At 36.6% G+C, this 19,786-nt stretch overlaps 1 protein-coding gene across 4 annotated transcripts in view; it reads right to left on the reverse strand.

The window, feature by feature from the left end:
- LOC119784144 (kelch-like protein 29) overlaps positions 1 to 19,786 on the reverse strand; it is a 259,595-nt gene that overhangs the window by 150,865 nt on the left and 88,944 nt on the right. The window lies entirely within an intron of this gene.

Raw genomic sequence — 19,786 nt, forward strand, 5'->3', positions numbered from 1 at the left:
AAGAAAGAAGAGGTCATGTGCAAGTAAAACATAAAATAGGTGTAAGCTATATTAAACTGTTTAGGATAAGAGAAAATACTCATGTTAAGCTGGTAAAAAAAAGAATGAACTAAAAACTACAAAAACTTGAACTTTAGCCCATTTTGTTAAAACCACAAACCATATATATATATTTGATAATGATTTTATGTCATAGGCAACTTGTTGCAGTAGCATACAATTGGGTAGTAAAATTAATTGTTTGTTTTAGTGTTTTTGCTCAACGTTGATCACTTGTATTCACCTCTTGTTACTCTGACACCCTCAAGTTAACTCTACGCCTTCATAAGTCATCTAAATAGAGAATCAAGCCCAGAATGATGACAGATAAAGTTGTATTAAAGTCTGGTATAAGACAATATCAAAGCTCTAAACAACTAAATGAGCTGGTTTGTATTTCTGAACTGAAAATGGTAGCGGTGCTACTTCAAAGTTGGCAAAAAGAAGGTTAAAGGAATTTTTGTAACTCTGGAGGAGCCCCAGAGATCCACAGCTCAGGTCTTTTTACAGACCACAAATCCAAAGGGGTACCAAGAAGGAGGGCATAGTTGAAATTTCTAGGAAATACTCTCTGTAGTTTCCTGCAAGCTATGTGGTCAGGTGAGATTAAAACCTTTTAGCCTTTTAGGGCAAAACGCACTGTAGAAAAACTCCAACTGCACATCTACCATAACTAAACCATCCCCATTGTTACACACTGATGGTTTGGTAGCTTCATGGTCTGTACTGTAGATGGTTTACAGAAAAGCTATTTTGGATGATGGAAAGATGAATCTCTAAAGACTGGTGATGCCACAGTTGGCACAAAAATAAAATAGTTTGGGTTTAAGTACATTTATGTGGCCAAATGGTTTGGTCAGACTTCAAACCTTAATCCAACAGAGAATCTGTGAAAAGGTTTGAAAATTGCTGTTTATTAACCCCTCTGGCCAAGACCTATCTTGCAGAAATTAGTTTTATACACTAGAAGAGCACCGTTGTTGAAAACAGAGCCTAAAGGTACCATGGCTGTATTGACTCTGGTGGGATGAATACAAGTTCATGTATTGGTGAAACAAATTTAAAACTATATAAAATGTTCTTTTCACTTCACAACTAAATTTACAATTTTTTGATGGTCTCTCATATAGAGTCCTGAATTTACACTGAAGTTTGGGGTTGTAACATGAAAAAGGGTTAAAAGTTCAAGGAGTAAGAACACATCAAATTAAAAACTAAAACATTTTGAACATTGACACTCATCCACAGCAAGAACAACAGTTAAGAAACTTGGGCTCAAACCTAATACAAAGATTGGAAAGAACTTAAAACACCTAAGGACTGAAAACAGACACTCTTGATGCATTATTCAGAATGAAATCAAAATCTTTGGCCTCTCATTTAAGCCGTACTCAGCACAGAGCTGACCTTCACATGTTATCCGCTAATCCCACCATCCTCTCCTCACACGCTTTCAAAGAAAAAAAAATACATCCATCCATGCACATACTTATCCTCTGGAAAAAATATGAAGTGGGGGGGGAGAAAAAAAAACAAGGACAGCACATTCTGAGAGAACATGCTTAGAGCCAAAACCAATGTGCTGCTGAAGGCCACAGCGCACAGCAAAAATGTGGCGAAGCAGCTCCATGTTAAGCCTGGCCTTACTGTAGCGATGGGTTGGGGGCGCTTGTTTGTCTGCATCTTAATGAGGCACCATGAGGGGATGCTGAGAGTGAAAATCAGCGGGAGACTGGCAACTTATCCTACAGCTCTGGGAGGGAGATCCGACGCCGACGCTTTGTTAATCTCCTATTGAGAATGCCACTAAAAAGAGAGCTAGTGAGAGACTTCCATTGCTAAATTCAGATGAACGGGGATGTGGAACATCGCGATTATAGAAGAAGGCATCTCCCAGACAAATGTTGCAGCATTAGCGGAGCGGTTTGCTGAGGTTACAGACCGTGATGCACAGTAAACAGTGCCTGAATGGAATAAAGGAACACAATTCATGCAGCAGCAAGAAGCACAGTTTGAGATAAAGAATATTTCAGGTTAAATAAAAAAAAGGTGGCAAATACGTTTTCCAGAAGCTATCCTGTACATCACCTTCAAAGAACCATCTTACATGTTGCAGTCTGAATAAAGGTAACCTACATGTAGTCTGCTGAACTGCTCTGGTGAATCAGTTGTCAATAATGCAACATGCTCTGAGAAAGGTGATGTTTATGAACAAATGCATCATTTAAAATGGCCTTAAAATGACAGAAACCGATCAATTTGATTGTCTTGGTGAAAAAAGGTTCTTGTTGTTGTCATCCTGACAGAGGTCTGTGTTCATTGTAGACTCATAGCTGGGATTTAATTAACCCTTAATGGCACTCACCTTTCTGTTCGACTAGAATATCTGCTCATTTAGCTCCCTTTATTCTTCCTGCCTGACATGCGGAACTCAGCTCTGAATCATTTTAGTAGCTGAAATTATACAGCATGAAGACACATGACAAATAAGGTGCAATATGAGCTTTGAAGGGAGGGAAAAAAAAGCCTTTTCTTCACAGTTATTGCAACAAGGAATAACTGACCTAAAAGAAAATGACCTGGTTATTAAATATGCTGAATACTAATTGAGGGAAAAATAATGAGAGCTGCTGTGTTTGACAGTATTTCTCCTGTACTCTGATTGGAGGCCCAGCAACTGTATGGTTCATGTAAGCCAGAGACAGCCATACAAAAACACAAAAGGATGCCGTGTCTTCCATCTCTCTCTCCTTTTCTTTCCACTTTCCACTGTCAGTCGGTCAGATTTCTGATTACTTTGTTGACATGGACTCGAAATAATGAAAGCATGGCAGTTACTGTAGGAGCCTGCATTTGAGGATTTCCAGTGCCTACCATGGCTCTCACCTCCAATCAGCCACACCTCATACCCCGGGTTGGCCCTAAGAATAGAGAAAGTAAGCAGAGGAGATGGAGAACTCAACTTGTCAACGCACAATGGGCGTCTCCCTATGAGCTGCGCACACACCAAGCGTGATGAAAAAGCTAATTATGGCTTCATGGGGGTCCGCGGCAGAGCACCCAAGAACAACTCATTACCACTGCAGACCATGAAACTACATATGGCATCCCTATTCTGAGGATGGGCACAGGGCGTGGAGAAGAAAAGCCGTGCTCAATGGAAGCAGGGTAGCGTTGAAACATCTCAATACTCCCAAAAGAAAAACTTTTGAGAACTGTAAAGCTTTGCAAGACTCTGTCATACCAGCTGGATTAAACAATGGAACGGTTTCAAGTGTGCAAACACACACATAAGGGTATTATATGCTACAGTACAATTCTTGAGTCTGACATGCAAGCAAACACTGATGCCGTGTCCTTACACATTGTCATGCCCTTGAGTACCATACAGGAACATCACCACCCTGTGCTAGCTTTTCATGATTGGCCGATGCACCACAGTGGGGGCATAAACGCGGCGGCAACTCTGCTGTTCAGCCTAGTAACTCTACTCAAATACATCGGTGCACTGCAGCCAATGGGGCCTTCAAGTGGGATCTCAAGTAACCTATCAGCTCGCACTAGGCCTCCCAAATAAACGCCAATCTAAGTCATTTCCACAACATCTGATTGGCTGAAGACAGAAAACGAGTCAGAACATCATTGGTTACTGAACTGGGAGCCATTTTGGGGTTCTACTCTGAATTTGCATGTACATGTACTGTAGTCCCACCATTTTGTCTCACATATTACTTTATTATTTACGAAGCAGTGCTTTGAAATCAGATTTCTTTTCGATGTGTTTTAGGTGAAACTCATTTGAGCCACCCTCGGGGTTTAGTTAGATAGTAAACAGCTTAATGAGAAATAAATCTAAAAGATTCATTTATGCAATTATCTGCACATGGAATATCTTTATTTTATATTTTTACCTTCCGAAAAAAGCTAAGAATGAGAATATCTTAATTGAAAAAACAGCTGTAAAATTTTATTTGTTGTATGTTTCCAGACTGTTGCGACACTTATCTATCATGGTTACAATATGGCTTAAAAAAACAATGAAGTTTATTAGAACATTTGTTTTTAAAACCAAATATTATTTCCACGGAAAAGAAAGAGCTTAAAAATGTATATTTAAATTTACTTTAAACATGTCTTATCTGGCCTGAAAAGCATGAGGGAAATAAAGAATGCAGAATAATTTAACTTTTTTTCTAACTTACAGAAAAAAAAAAAAAACCTGCCTTTTAACACGTAAAGACACGAGCACATAATCATCCCCATGTTTCTAATACAGAAGGACAACTTTCTATGTTGAACCTCTTAAACGGATGCTGATGTGTTCATTCTGACCTTTTACTTCTCTTTTAAACTTTCAACAATCAATTCCCAGCAGAACTCACAGCTTAATTACCCAGAACAAACCAGGCTCCATGATCGATACATCAATGTACAATTCCACCATAATGACTGTCTTTAGCTTGGAAACAATTAAAATCAACCAGTCACTTTTTACTAAGGCAGCGTACAAACATTGGTTTATAAATATGAAGAGGTAGTTTTTTTTAAGTATATTTAAAATGGCAATGAGATAAAACTTGTCCTTGTCTAGAAAATGAAAAAGAAAATATAAAATTAAGGAAAAGAATGCAGAATTTTTTTTTCTTTTGTTTAGCAGAATGACTCCAATGTTATTCAACTTTATTAGAAAAATTATTTAAAAAATGAAAACGGATTATTTTTATAATTATTATTATTAGTAGTAATCAATTGAAAACATATACATAAAAAACACTATTAAATGTATTGCTATTGTATAATAATAATTATAACAATAATAATGTTATACTTTTGGGAAATAGCCAATTAACAGTATGAACGAGACTCTTTTTTACTGCTTTCACTTTGGAAGAGAAATTTAAGTAATTACTGAAAAATCACCAGAGTGAACCAGGGAGCCAGACAGAGATGTTTTGATCAAAATAGATTTCCTCCAGCAAAATACTTTGATATAAAGAAAATTTCATTTCACATAGGGAGAAAAAGCAAAGCAGTAAAAGCTGGCTGGTGGCACAGTTTTTCACAACACAAATAATGCAGCAAATTTTGAATAAAAATCTTTCCCAAAGCGATGGTTGTCCTTAGAAGATAGCTCTAGAAAAACAGAGCAGAGTGAGCGTGAAATAGAGCTAGAAAGAAATCTGTTAAACGAATAAAATATTTAAGCATATTTAAGCACTAACAGTTTAACATAACCTAAATACATTTTATATATCATTTATATTTAAATGATTAGTAAATATTTTCTTTCACCTGCTGACTTTGATGAACAGTTTCCTTATTTCTTTACAATCAGTGTAACACTAACTGCTGGACAGTGATTCCTTATTAGGGGATTTAATGTAAATATGTCTGTGTCTATTCCTGCTTTAACTCTGCAGGCACTGCACTGCCTTTGTTCAGAATACAGGCTCATATACAGAATTTTTTTTTTAAACAAATCAGAACAATTTAGTTTCATTGATCAAACTCTTTTAAAACATGAAATTTAGATTGATAATTTGCACAATTTAATGTCCGTATTTGTGTACAAAATTCGTAAAAAATAAGTAAAAAAAAAAAATTTTCTTAATGGTGATAAAAAGTACAAAGGTATTAGTATTATTACAAGACATAAAATATAATTTAAAAAAATACTAAAAGTATTATTTTATTTTTTATATTCAAGTAGGAAGAAAATTAGGAAAAAGATATTGTTACTGTATTATAACTTTATTAAGTATAATTACTTAACCCTACTTTTCGTAAAAAAATTTTGTCATATGCAATTTTTACATATTCAAATTTTTTTTGATTTATATAGTTTGCAACTACAGTATGTTCATGACTTTTTTCAGGTGTAGTTATTTTCTAAACCGTTTCACAAATAGCTGATATAGTTTATATCTTATAATGTTACAATAGAAAAGACTATAATTAAATAGCTAAAAGCTTTTAATTTAGTTTAAATAAATTGTTGTAAAATGAGGAACAAAAAATGTAATTTTTTTCAAGACGTACTTGGTTTTTTTCATACTTTTTTTTTTGCCATAGTGCAAATGAAATAGTTCTATTCAATATGCATTGGTTAATTCCAAATGAAATATTTCTGAATTTATTCATGTTAACTGTAAATAAATCTTTTCTGATACGAATACTAAAAATGAGTTAAACACAAGTTTATTAATCCACATTTTTATCTTACCAAAAACAATGTATTAGTCCATAAAATTGTACCCCATAAAAGTTTAACCAGCACCTGAGTAAAAGCTTAAACAAACCATTTTTTGTTGAGGGCATTTTGGTGTAATTTTACGCTTCTAATTACACTCAAGGCAGCAATAAAGTATAAGGTACAAACATTTCTTTTTAAGAAAGGAAGGGCTTAACCACTGCACAATCTGAATAGTTCATCAGCAATCACTGCCTAACACCGTCATTATAAACATCTCAAAGAGCTCGATGGCTAAATGTCAGACTTTAATAGGTGCAAAATAACACCAACACTATCACGCCACTCATGGAGATGCCATCTGCTGGAACAAACAGAGCTTTTCATGGGGATAAAAGCCATCATATCTTATGTGCAACCCAATTTTACCTCAATATGCCATTACTCTTCACAGTCTATGAAACATACCTCGAACAATCATCGACACATTCATTTCTGGAGATATCTTGACAGCCTGGGCCTGCTTCTAAACTGAACAGCTCATGCACATCATCAGAAATTCTCGAGACCCCTTGAGTTTCTAGCTGTCCTGATTTCAGTCTGTAAGAGAGCACAGGCGCCACATAGCCTTAGAGAATAGTCCATGATGAAGGCGTTTTATTTTTTAAAACTTCTGTGCTGCTCTGCTGGAGTCTCATGGTGGCTGTCAACTGGTCTGGACTGAGCCCTGGGGAGACAAAGAGAAAAGGAACTTGTGGCCCTCAAAGACGCCGCCTGGGCCTTTGTTTCCTTCCACAATAGGCATCACAAACCTGCAGCAACAGAAAAAAAAAGCACCAACGGCTTTGTCCTACACTACACTGTATACTCAGACCTCTATGAAAACCCACAACTGGAGGAGGCATTTGTGCGTATACAAACAAACAGCTGGCCATAGAAAATCTAAGCTGAGGCAAACACAAGCAAACGTTCAGAAGAGGGTGGACATAAACAAAGATGCCCAGAGAGCACCCACTGGTCTGCTGCAACATGGTGACAGAATGTCATGCAATTCGCCCTGTTCTTTGTGCGCATTGAGGGGAAGAAGAAAAAAATTCCCTGGTCCCAGCTGGTGTAGTGGCTTCCTCATTAGGCAGGTAGGGGGTACAGTGTCTGACAAGCGGTCATAGTCAAGTTTTAACAAGAGAATACTCCTGTGGATAGAAAACAGGAGCCCCGTCACGCTCCTACCTTCTTTGAGGCACTGCAATTCTCACAGAAGGACAGAATTACCTCAGACAATGCATAAAAAAGTCCTGAGCTAGAACTACTGCATATAACACCTTAGGAGTTGATACGATTTGAAGATTTTATTGCTGACAAAATTAAGTCAATTTGACATTAATCTTTAGGTGCTGAGTTTCAATTGCTGTTTAAAGCTGTTTAACTTTCCTAAAATATGCAGAAGGTTATAGAAGGAGATCTGACGAGGACATTTTTTTTTTTAATCTTTTATGACCGTGAGAAGTCAGTATGAAATCAAGAAAAGTCATATCCAAGTTTGACCAGGTCACATTGACGACAGTAATGGCTCTGGTGTAAAGCCATTACTGAGTAAAAAACACTTCCTGTTAGCCATTTTTGGGATCAGATAGGTGTGACAAATTAAGGCAGAGGAAGCACAGAGATGTAAGAAGCTGTTCATACTGTTTCCTAAAACAAGCTGAGACATGGATTCATTCAAGCTGTCAGGGGTTGAATAACTTTTGGCAGGTACCAGGAAGGTTGAACATATTATAGCAAAGTTGCTCGATTTGATACGTTTGAGCTTTCCCCCATGTCTGTCTGTCAGGGAACATGCTGGATCTGGAAATGGTGGTAGCATCTGGAAATCTTAGAGCTGATGTAAGAATCTACATTTTGCTCATCACCTCTAAGAGATCTTAAAGGTAATACTAAAGCCTTGTTTTAGAGTACACACAGTGTAATGTAACCTTTGCTCATAGCAAAACCAATAGGAGAAATGATAGAAATTAAGCCAAGCATTTATGACTGGCTGATCTCTAACCTGCTCTTATATTAAATTGCATTTTGCAAATTGAGAGGAAATCAATTATTTTTTACGTGCATCAAACAAATGTTTAAAAATACCATCTGAGGTGCATACAAAACATATAGAAAAAAAACATTTCTCTTATAAGATGTTGAATTCATTGTTTACCTACTTTCTTGGTCCTTTTAACCAAATCTAAACCCTTCACAATAGCAACCCTGAATAATCACCACGCTTCTCTGAGGTGAACATTAACTGTGCCTCAACTGCATTAAGTTATAACTTTATTGTTGAGACCAAAAACTGCTTTTGGACACATTCAGAGTCAGGATTAAAATTTGTACTTTAACGGTGATGATGTGCATTGTGAAATGAAACTGAAAAAATATTAACATCAACTCCCTGTATTAAAAACCCCTAAATAAAATCTTGATTTACTTACCTACCTCAGAAATAGGGCTGAAACAATTAATCGGACCAATCGTGATTAACCGATTATTTCAATAATCGCCAACTAATTTATTAATCGATTAATCGTTAAATGGAGTATAGAGACTCTAAAACATGCCTTTAGCTCACAGTGCAACAAACCTTGAGCAGCGATTATACCATCAATAAAAAGTAAACATTTTGCATTTACCGGTAAGCTTAAAAAAAAAATAAAAATACTTTTCCTCTGCCAACATGCTCTATCCAGAACTCATCAAGTGGAAAAGTTTTAGTTTCACCAGGTTTAATTTCGTAAAAAAACGTCTTTAAGGAACCTTTGGCAATCAGATTATTAATCGATTAATCAAAAAAAATTATCAAAGGATTAATCGATTTGCAAACTACTCCTTAGTTACAGCCCTACTCAGAAAAAACCTTAAATACAGAGTAGGAAAAAATAAATCCAGCTGTTGTGTAAAGAGGTTAAAGACACCAAGATCTCCGAGGTAACTCAGGCTTTTGCACAGGAGTGTTCCAGCAATGGAAGAGATTCCTAAAAATTAGTCAACATGGTGGTTTTTTATGAGCACTGTGGGCTCAAAACAAAACTGTGATTCAATGTGCTTAACTCAATACACTAATTAAACTTTCCTGCCTACATGCAAAACCCATGCATGAGTTGGTCCTAAGGGCCTATAGAGGTGGCACATTAAAGAGTATCAGTTTGTGATTTATAACAGTAAACTTTTGAAAACTTGAAGGAGCATGAGAACTTGTTTAAAGCATTGAAGGCTTAGAAAACAGAAACAAAATGAATGTTTTAGAAATATAAACAAATACGAAAATAGTTGCAAGGCCTCTAACACCGTGGCTGTTTTTTATGCCCACCAATTCTTATGAGGGGAAACTCAAATTTAAGAAATCAATGCAACTTCAACCTTTTCTAACATAATTTATGTCCATTTTTATTATGTGTATTGCTCAAACATCTTTTATAAATCATAATGGAAATAAACCCAGCTCCATTTAGTCAAGGACATGCAAAACTGAAACACTTTAAACTCAATCATCACACAAGGGCATGACTTTCTGGAAACCAATAGTCAATATTTGAATCATCTACACACACAAAAAAAAAAATCTCCAACTCTTACATCTTCCTTCACCTTTTTTTATCCATTTTTATACAGATGGGTAAAAGCTGGTGACAGTTTCATGTCAAGAAGGTTCAAATAAACCTGCTCAGAAATGTGTTTGTTACCCTGAGGGGAGGGGAATTGATGTGCTTGGCATCCACTCCTACTAACGTTTACTCTAAAAAAACACAGCTTCAAGCCATTGTGTAAAAAAGCAATGTGCATAGTGACGAGAGTTGAAGGTCATTTAAAAATGTTACCTCAGTAGACGAACGCTGAATAAAAAGCTTTTGCAATTTCAATTAAAAGCTGGTATAAGAGAAGTTCCCATCTCAGGGTGCCAAGCATCACAGCCTATCTAAAGCTTTTACCCTCCTGCTGATATGATTTATGCAAACAGTTTCCCATGGTGTGATGGTACCGACACCAACTCAAAAGCAGTCTAATGTCTTAGGTTGATGTGGTTACAGATTTAACATTTAGCTCTAGTTTAGAACAAAGTGAGCTGGGTCAGATGCAGAAAACTAACACTGAACTGACTGACAATTAGAACATTAATGCACAAGTCAATTATTTTTAATAAATAAAATATTTTGTTGTTGTTAATTGCTTGTTATAGTCAGGGAGAGGAGAGAGGAGGATACAGATTTAAGGTACGGCAGTCCATCATTCTGAACATATGTCATTGAAACAAAATATATAAAGCTGCCACTACATTGCTAACTGAAAGTATTCCATGTAAATAATGATTCTTTCTGTCAAAACCAAATTGCTACTTGGACTTTGAGTTTGTTTTTGGCTGACAGATGAATTTACATTTATATAATAGCAGAAACCAAGCTGTTTTTGCACGAATTGAGTCTCAATTTATTTTTCTCCATCCCAAACTCTGCATCTAAATACACCGATACTGCTAACAATTTAATAGGATTTCCTTCAAAAGATAATTACCTGAATTATTCATTAGTTTGAAAACTTGAAATGACACTAAATACTTTTTCAACTATTTCTGATTATTTAGGAGTGCAAGACACAATAAAAACTGATTCCTTTAAGAACTTCTACGATATGATAAAAAAAAAAAAAAACAGGCCTTAAATTGGAACAAAGTCCATCATTCAACAGTCGGGCAGAAAAAAAATATCTATATATTTATTGATATAATTTTTTTTTCGTGGATAAAAACTGCAAATTTACCCTATTGCCTAAAAGCAAGAAAAGCAATTAGGTGTTTTACAATTTTATTTTACAACCAAATTTAATGCATTAAATTTTTATTTTTTTTGGTGATAAAGTAGTTTATAATTGTTAAGTGGGAAAAAACATACATAAAACCTAATTTTTTGTTTCTAAAATATATTTGTATTTAACCTCTGTTAGTCTTAAAAAAATGACTCTCCAAAGTCACCCACATTTTACATAAAGTCAACAACAATAATCTAATGCCAGTTCAATTACAACGATTGGAGAACAGAGATAGTTAGAGAACATAGGGGCTCGGAAAGCAGCCTAGAGGCTCATGGCAGTTTTACAGGAGATGACTGGTCCAAAACACGGGTGAATAAATCTGATGTACTAGACAATTGATTGTAGTAACCACGAATCTGCTTTTTGTGTGGTGGTTAAAACAAAGCGTTTCCAAGAAAAAAGCATAAAATATATTGTTTTGCAAAACACACAATAAGGTGAGACCACAAATGAGGAAGAAGGTGCTTGGAAGGTGGCATGGTGGTGGCAGTATAATGCTGTGGTGCTTGCTTTTCTTCTGCAGGGATGGTGAAGTCAGTTTTGCATGATGTGGAAATAGATGGAGCTAAACACAGAACATTTGTAGATGAAAACCTTCTAGAAGCTAAAAAAGACAAGAGAACGAGGTAGAGGTTTAACTTCAAGTCTCTACTACGCAGCCAGAGCTACAAAAAAGCCATTTGATAACCATGTATAATATGCCCTCCACTTCTCAATTATGCACCAATTTTTTTTATCGGACTATCACATAAACCTGTGGTTATAACAAGACGATGTTTAAAAGAATAAAAAAGTTTTGAAAAAAAAAGGGGTGCCATTGTCAAGTTCATCTTAAGGTTGAGTAATTCATCCTCCCTGCAGCAAAGGACACTGTCATCATGGACAAAACAAACCCTGATGGAGAGGCAAATGTCTAGTGATGCATATGCAGACAGTGTGCTAATAAAAAATAATATAAGGATGTCGCAGGCACAAACTTTCAGCTACAGGAGCAACAACGTCACATGAAAATGATTTTAACAGTAACAACAATGAGGAGTTTCTGGCTGGAGTAGATAAACAGTATGCTTGAAGGTGTTTGATAACAGCTGAGAGGGTTTCTAACACTTCCCCATCTTCTCTTAATTATGTTTAGCCTACAGTTCTATAAACTGCTGGAAGGGACAGAGTGTATTCTTAATCCACGTTATAAACCCTGGTGGAAAAAACAAGGCTAATTAAGTGAAATGAATCATTAGGACATAGGTATTCATGCAAGAAAGCTTTGAAAAGTACCTCCGCAACAAAACTGTACGCCCTTCGTGAATCACCTAGAGGGTGAGCATCTAAATTCTTACCATGTGTCACAGTCGAGTCACACAGACAGAGGTCTGTGCTGCTCAGTGCAAAGAACAAAGATGGATTTGACCATTTTATTGCCTCAGTGAGGCAGCAGTTTGTAATTTAACCATCTCATACCAGGACTGCTACAGGTGCAAAACTTTCCTCTAGGCCTAAAGTTAGGGAGCTTGTTCAATACTGCTGGTCAGCCACAGTCTGAGTTTCTTCCTAAATTGAGATTTTCTCAGAGAAAAAATACAAGCTATTTTGCTAACTTCAAAGCAGAATAAGTCAAACTCACTGGACATGCAGGTATTTGGTGTTGGTCATCTAAGGCTCTCTGAGTGATGAGATTCAGAATAAATAACTCAGTATCAGGATATTTAACCCAGACTTTACAAAAAAATTGTAAATATTCCCTAAATAATTTTATTTCAACAAGAAAAAAATGCAAGAATCATCTGAGATCTCTGATTTAGGGTTGGCTTAATGCAAAAGATGTGTAATTTGTAGAGCAAGTCTAGTTGTTGTTTGTTGAAGCACTGACTTTCTTTCACTCTCCTTATGTATATCCCCAAAGATTTCCTCTCAAGGCTGCAGTTGTCCTTAATGAATGAGACCTTTTTCCCTCCACCTAACTTTCCATTATATGCTTGACTTGCAGACAGCGGACCAAACTGCCAGACTTTATTACCGATAACCTTTTGCCTCTTAGCCTCCTTGCGGTGAATGTTAGCGACTCTGCTGGACAACTGTCAGATCAGCAGCTTGTCCTCTGTCAATGTTAACCAACAACCTCACAGCTGTGGATAAAAAAACAACAACATTTTATTGGTTATTTGTGCAAAAACTTAAGTTTTCATTTATCTTCAATTCATAATCCGAAAAGACAGAAAAAAGCTGAAAGTGATGTCTGACTCTGTGTCATTAATCTATTAAACATGAGTTGCGGTTAATATGTTAATAAAGTCTTCAAAAATTTAAAAACAATGAGATGCTGCTGTATAAATGAGGGTTTTAAATGGGAATATTTTGTTGTATTTGCAGGTGTCAGGGGTTTCAGGGGCTTTCATATAAGACAGAAAACTGCTGTGGGAGATAAATGAATCTACATCTGAAGCTCCAGCAAAGCTTTCCTTAAAGGGCAACTAGTGAAAGGCATTATGAAACATAGAGTGGGTTTTTTGAAGGTAATATTTTTTGTGTCAGTCCATTTAAACAAAACTTATACCAAAAAATAAACAAACTTATAGCTGTACAAAAATCTAAACAACCCTTGCCTGAGCACAGCAGTGCTTGGCCCTCTCTTGTCCTTCACATTTAGGCACATACTGGCATCCGATTATGAACTTCAGAGAATGTCAGCTTGCTGCCCAGCTTGTCTTACACCTCGTCTTCGTTTATGGCTTTGGCTTGCGGACGCTACACTCTGGCTTTACACTTTGGAGACAGGGTTACCCTCCAGGTTGGCTCTAAGCCATAAGAATGCCAAACCACCCATACATTCACCCCCCTCCTCCCCAAAAAGAAAACAATAAGGTACAAGAAAGAGAAAATCCCATGTCACCAGAGCAGCTTAAGATAAATGTCACATCTCCCCCTGAAGACAGAGGATATGTGTTCACTGTGTAACTTTGTGAAAGTCATAGCAGCTCGAGCAGAAAGGTTAGTAGAGGGGTTAGGAGGTATGTGGGAGTCTTCTCGGCAGACTGCACGCTTGGGATGAGCTTCCACTGACTACAGAGTGGAATCAGGCGAGTAATCTTTGCTTTTCATCACTTTATTCTCCACTCTGCTTCTTTCCTCCATTCTTCAATCCTTCTGTATCCTCCTCCCTCTCTTTCACCTTTTCTCTCCGGGGATAAAAAAACAATCTGTTAGGTGGCTGGAAGGCCCCACAAATTCTGATTGTGCACAGCATGCTCCAGTGCTTATGTATTGCTGGTGTGTCCTTGTAAAGTTGTAATCTAAGTTTTAATCTCTAATATAATACTTTTTTTAGCCTGCAGACCAGCGAGGCAGTACATAAGAAAACAGCGCCTGGATCAGAGAACTCTGTGCAGCAACATGACTATGGCAGAATAATGATAATAATCAACACTATAATTCAGAGCTGCAGCTTTTCAAAGAAAAAAAGATAATTTTAACAAACCTAATAGAAGCAATGGTAAATTGGTGTTTCGGTAGCTCATCGTCATGGCTCAAGAAGGCCATCAGGCTTAAAGAGAGCACTACTTGCCAACAAAGATCACTTGATTGTGGTGCACACCATTATCATTTGTCTAAGTCATGGGAGAATTATATCTCTTCACATTCAAAGCCTGTTGCTAACTCTGTGGAATAATGAGTTGGAGAGGGCAGCAGTTCTCTCTAATGTCTAGTTCTGTCATTAGTATTTATTAGATGCCCTGCGTGCATTATCAAACCCATTTAAAAGTTTCTGAATACAGAAAAGTTTGGCATTCCACTCAGATAAGCAAGCATAGCATCAACATTAGCACGCCGCTGTTTTTGGATGTTTTTTTTATTTTTTTTTCCCTGTGATGTTGCAGAGCATCTGCTGCTATTTCAATTAGAAATTCTCTCTCTGTTGCAATTATTACTTCTCATTAGATAAAACCAGCCACTACTGACTACCTTCCTTGGAACATCTGCTGTGCTAACAAAGCTGATAACCCATTCCTGGGTAGTTCAAGGCCGAAAGCACACAATAGCACTTTGGCATTCAGATCGCAGCGGTGAGTCCTGTTACATCAGAAAGTCTTTCAGGTTCAGTCTCATTTTGTTTGCAATACGTATTGACTAATTTAATAACGAATGATTTCACAATTACTTAATTACAGCTCAAGGGAAAAGGTTGCATAAATAAATTTGTCTTATTTATTTGAATCATTCTTTTTTCTGTATGACTACACAGCCTATAACGTCAGTGATTTTCAAAGCAGGAATGTGTTAGCAGGGTTGTTTTCATCCCACTTTTCTATAATAAAAATGAGGTAAAAATAACTCAGAATTAAAGATCTCCAACACCCACTAACATTTGGTAAAATATACTACATAAGTTTCAAAGGAAACAAAGTTTTTGCAGTTATTCATTCAATTATTGCATATTTTAAGTTGGATATTGGATCATTTCATCTAATTAGCAAGAGTAAAGACTGTTTGGTTCACTTAAGCAACTATACTACACTTTTCAAAAGGACTGAGAAAATTAAAGCAAGCTTGTTTTATCCTCTCTCCTTCACTCAATTGTGACCACACCAAACTATTAGACCCAAACTTATGCTTAAAATATATGAATAAATCACTTCAGTCAAGAAACACAGGAACAATCATAATTCTTTTGTGTTTTTGTCACTTGAGCCACTTCTTAGATCATGGGAAATCCAAAATTGATCAAATAAAATGAATTCAAACAGAAAGAAATCAATAAATATATTTATTTATCATCTGATTAATTATAACATTCCACTGATGACGAGTGTGGTATAAGTGTAAGCTTCTGACTTAAACTCCAACATGGAGAGAAATATCATGAAGTTAAATTACAAGTTTTTAACTTTAAACTGTTTCTAATAATTTCCACTGTGTTGAAGCTTCAAGGAACAGGACTGAAACAATTTGCTATGTTTTCCCTGTCGTACAGTTTTTCTAGCCATCTTAGCTTCCACCCACAGTCATAACACATTCATGTTAGGTTAATTAGAGACTAAACTCTCTGTGGGTGTAATTGTGAATATATGTGGCTGGCTGCCTTATTGGGTTAACCTTTCATTGCCTCTCAAACCCTACTTGCTTTGCCCCAACTTACTTAATTTTTTCACACATTATCATCTCTAACTACTAAGGATACCTTTACAGCATCTATTCGGCACCTTAAAGGGGCAGTGTTCTGTTTGATATGTATTTTGCTGCTAGACAACAAAGATTAAAACTAATGTAGACAGGCAATTGATGGCAAAATCAGGTTAAATATTTAAAAAGAGGAATAACATGAAAACTGTTTTCATCAGTTTAACTAAGATCAGGTGAAGCCTGGTATATTCACATACATGACAAAAGAAGATCCACTGATCACTTCTCAGAATCAACCTAAAGTTTCAGTTACAGATCAGTTTTACGCTGATAAAATCTAAAATATAAGAACCATACTATAAATAATGAAATAAAACACATCAAAGAAATTCTCAGATACAGCCTGAGGAAACGGCTGATAAAAGAGGAAAATTTGAAGGCTGCAAAGATATAATTCAGATTAAAGAATGACAAATTATTTCAGACTGAAGGATATGACCTTGTCTTTGGCTGTTTCTTTTTTAATTACCATTTTTTTTTATTTCTATTACTGTAAGGGCAGTAAAAGGGTCACTGAGACTAAACTATTTCAAAAAGAGCTGAAATAGGAGAGAAATACAGATTAGCCTCTTTGGATTGAGTGAATGACTAATCCAAGCAAACAGGAACTACTATTCCCATGGATGGATGGATGGATGGATGGATGGATGGATGGATGGATGGATGGATGGATGGATGGATGGATGGATGGATGGATGGTTTTCTTTACAGCAGAGTAAAAAATTCCTTAGCAAAATGTAAGAACAAAGAACATTTTTCTGGGCAGAGAATCAGGGCGAACTGCAAGTTCCAAATATGATTTTTATAGAAACCATTGAGGATTTACAAAACAAACATATAAATATAACATGATTGGTTTATGACAGCTTAACCTGCTTGAAGCTGAAAAACATGAGCCAAAGTATGCAATTTATTACTACATAAAGAATATAGCCCACTCTGATGTTTGATTTAGATATTCAGAACAACTTTAGTCATCAGGAATTAAAAACACTTTAGAGTATCTTTTGTCAGTTACAATAGATCTGAATTGCATTTAGTTAAAGAAGTAATAAGCAGAATTTCCCCAAAAGGTGAGCTGGGGAGGACTGTCGCTAGTTCAAAAGTTTTTGAAGACAATCATTATGCTTATCACTGATTGTTTCTGCCTCTGCTGCCATGTCAGCATCCATTATTCGTTTTCTCTTCTGGTCATATTAGAGCTCAGATATGCAGGACTGAAGCCCTCAGAGCTTCTGGAAATGTATTCCTCTAGGACAGGAGTGAGCAAACGTTTTGCAATGGGGCAAAAATAATGCCTGAAAGCTCAAAAATAAATTGTAGGTTTTTACCTACTTAACAATAACATAAACATAATATGTTGATGACACAAGCAAATTAGTCCAATTTCTATAAAAAAAAAAAAAAATCTGGAATACATTGTAGATATGAACATAAAAAGGTCTCACAGGTTTCTTCTATTAAAAAATGCAACATACTGAGTTTTTATATTGACAGTCTTGATCTGGATTTCTTTGGATTTCTTTCATATTTAAATTAGCATCAACATGACAAGGTTCTGTCTTTATTAAGCCTGATTTAATAAATGCAGACTCCCATGTCAGGTTTACTGGGGCAGGAGCTGGATTTTTGTGGTCCTATTTATTGTCCAATTAAACTAAAAAAAAAAAAAAAAAAAAAAAAAAAACACTGCTTATCAAAAAACAAATACTTTGCCAATACTTTTATACTATGTTGGCAAACCAAATTCCTACCATTCTCAAATTGTTGCAAGGGGCCACACAAAATCAGACAGTGAACAGTGAACTCCTCAGATGAAACCTATATGGAAATAACTGGATGAAAAAAAGATTTTAGTATTATGTAATATTATAATTTTCTCCACCCTGTGTTATTGATTTAAAACTGCTGAACAGGCAATGCACCTCTGGTTGTTAAGTGAAAACATAAAGGAAAAGAGGGAGAAATATGGAATAGTGAACAGAGAGGAGGGATAATACCTGCAGATGTAGCAGGAAATAAAGAGTCATAGGAACGGGGATGTTTGTGGACACTAGGATGGTGTAAAGACTATTGGAGATTAGATGAAGAAAAAATGTAGCAATTAGGTGAGGTGGGAGTGAAAGGTAGATGAGATGACAGTAGAGGGAGGTGAAGATCTGGTGACCGTTTTGTGAGGCAGAATGCTGGGCGGCTGCTCTAGGGCCGCACCACGTCTGTGATTATGCATAAAGCAGTCGGGCTGTCAGGCTTCAGGTCCTACACTGCCACTGAGCTTTATCTTGAATCCTGGTGATTAATGGAGGCAGTGCTGCGTTCTGCATGGAGTAGGTGGACGAGGAATGATCAATCTTAATGAGCTATCTGCTGTACTTAAATTAACTGAGGGGGATACAATGTATGGGGCGGCTTGGGGGGGGCTGCTCTCCTTTTAAAATACGATAATGAGGGCAGCTTTCCTTCCTCCTGCCTATGACACTCGGATGCTGCTGACCTCATGTTTCTTCTCTCCCCCCTCTATGCTCATCCACTAAAACCTGGAGCTGTGCTAGGACACATCAACAGATGCCATCCAAAACAAAGTTAAAGACACGGTGTCAGGTAGCTTCTGGCCATGCAAGCGCTCTGCACCTGCTGTCCTAAAATGAGATGTTTGACTCAGTGTCATTAACATGCAGGCCCCATGTGGACCTGTGTGGGAAGGTTACATATCGCCACAGTATTCCACATGTTAATTGAAGAGAATTACCTGCACATAGAGTCCAGACTGATTGGAATAAATTTCAACCTCATTAATAATTTTCAACTCTCCCAGAAGGTTGTGAATTTGTTTCCACTAGAGCTAACTCAAATTAAGGAATGTCATGAGAGGGAAAGGGAAGAAGAGAGAAAACATTTTCACATCAGTGCATTTCCTATCACAAGTTAAGCCTGTTTTAGATTCATAATAACCCCAGTTCTGCTTTGGCTAATCCTGATGTGGATAGCTTTAAGATAATCGCCCAACACACCACCACAGTGATTCTAATTAATTTGCAACTGCTTATTCCACGCACGCTGATCTGATTCAGCATGTTGGAAAGACAGAAATAATTCTATAGCAATTTTTATGACATATTTAGTTTCCATTTGTCTCACTTTTAAAGAAATAATTGTCAGTAAGGATGTAGTCAAGAGTCTGTGTGCTTCACTAGAGGAGAGATGGAGACAGAGAGAAGGGGCAGAGAAAGAAAAGGGGAAGGTTTAATTAATGTGCTGGCTATGATTAATGGTCTCTGAGTGGCTATCACAAACTGTGGCGGTGTTTTAATAACTGGCCTGTCACGCTAGCAGTACATTCAACTGCTTAAATAAAAATAAATATTTACATATCAGTAGTTATAATACCTTAATCTCAAAATTGACAACTGGAGCCTCTACAGGCTATAACTGCTCTTTAACATGCAGCGCTTTTCCAAGACCTACAGCTCAACAGCAACCCTGAGAGCAAAACTTATTTCTTTTCTGATTGAACTGCTAAATTTAGGACTCACATGA

This window comes from Cyprinodon tularosa, unplaced genomic scaffold, assembly GCF_016077235.1.
Source record: "Cyprinodon tularosa strain WSP-4 unplaced genomic scaffold, ASM1607723v1 ctg22, whole genome shotgun sequence".
NCBI classification, from domain to species: domain Eukaryota; kingdom Metazoa; phylum Chordata; class Actinopteri; order Cyprinodontiformes; family Cyprinodontidae; genus Cyprinodon; species Cyprinodon tularosa.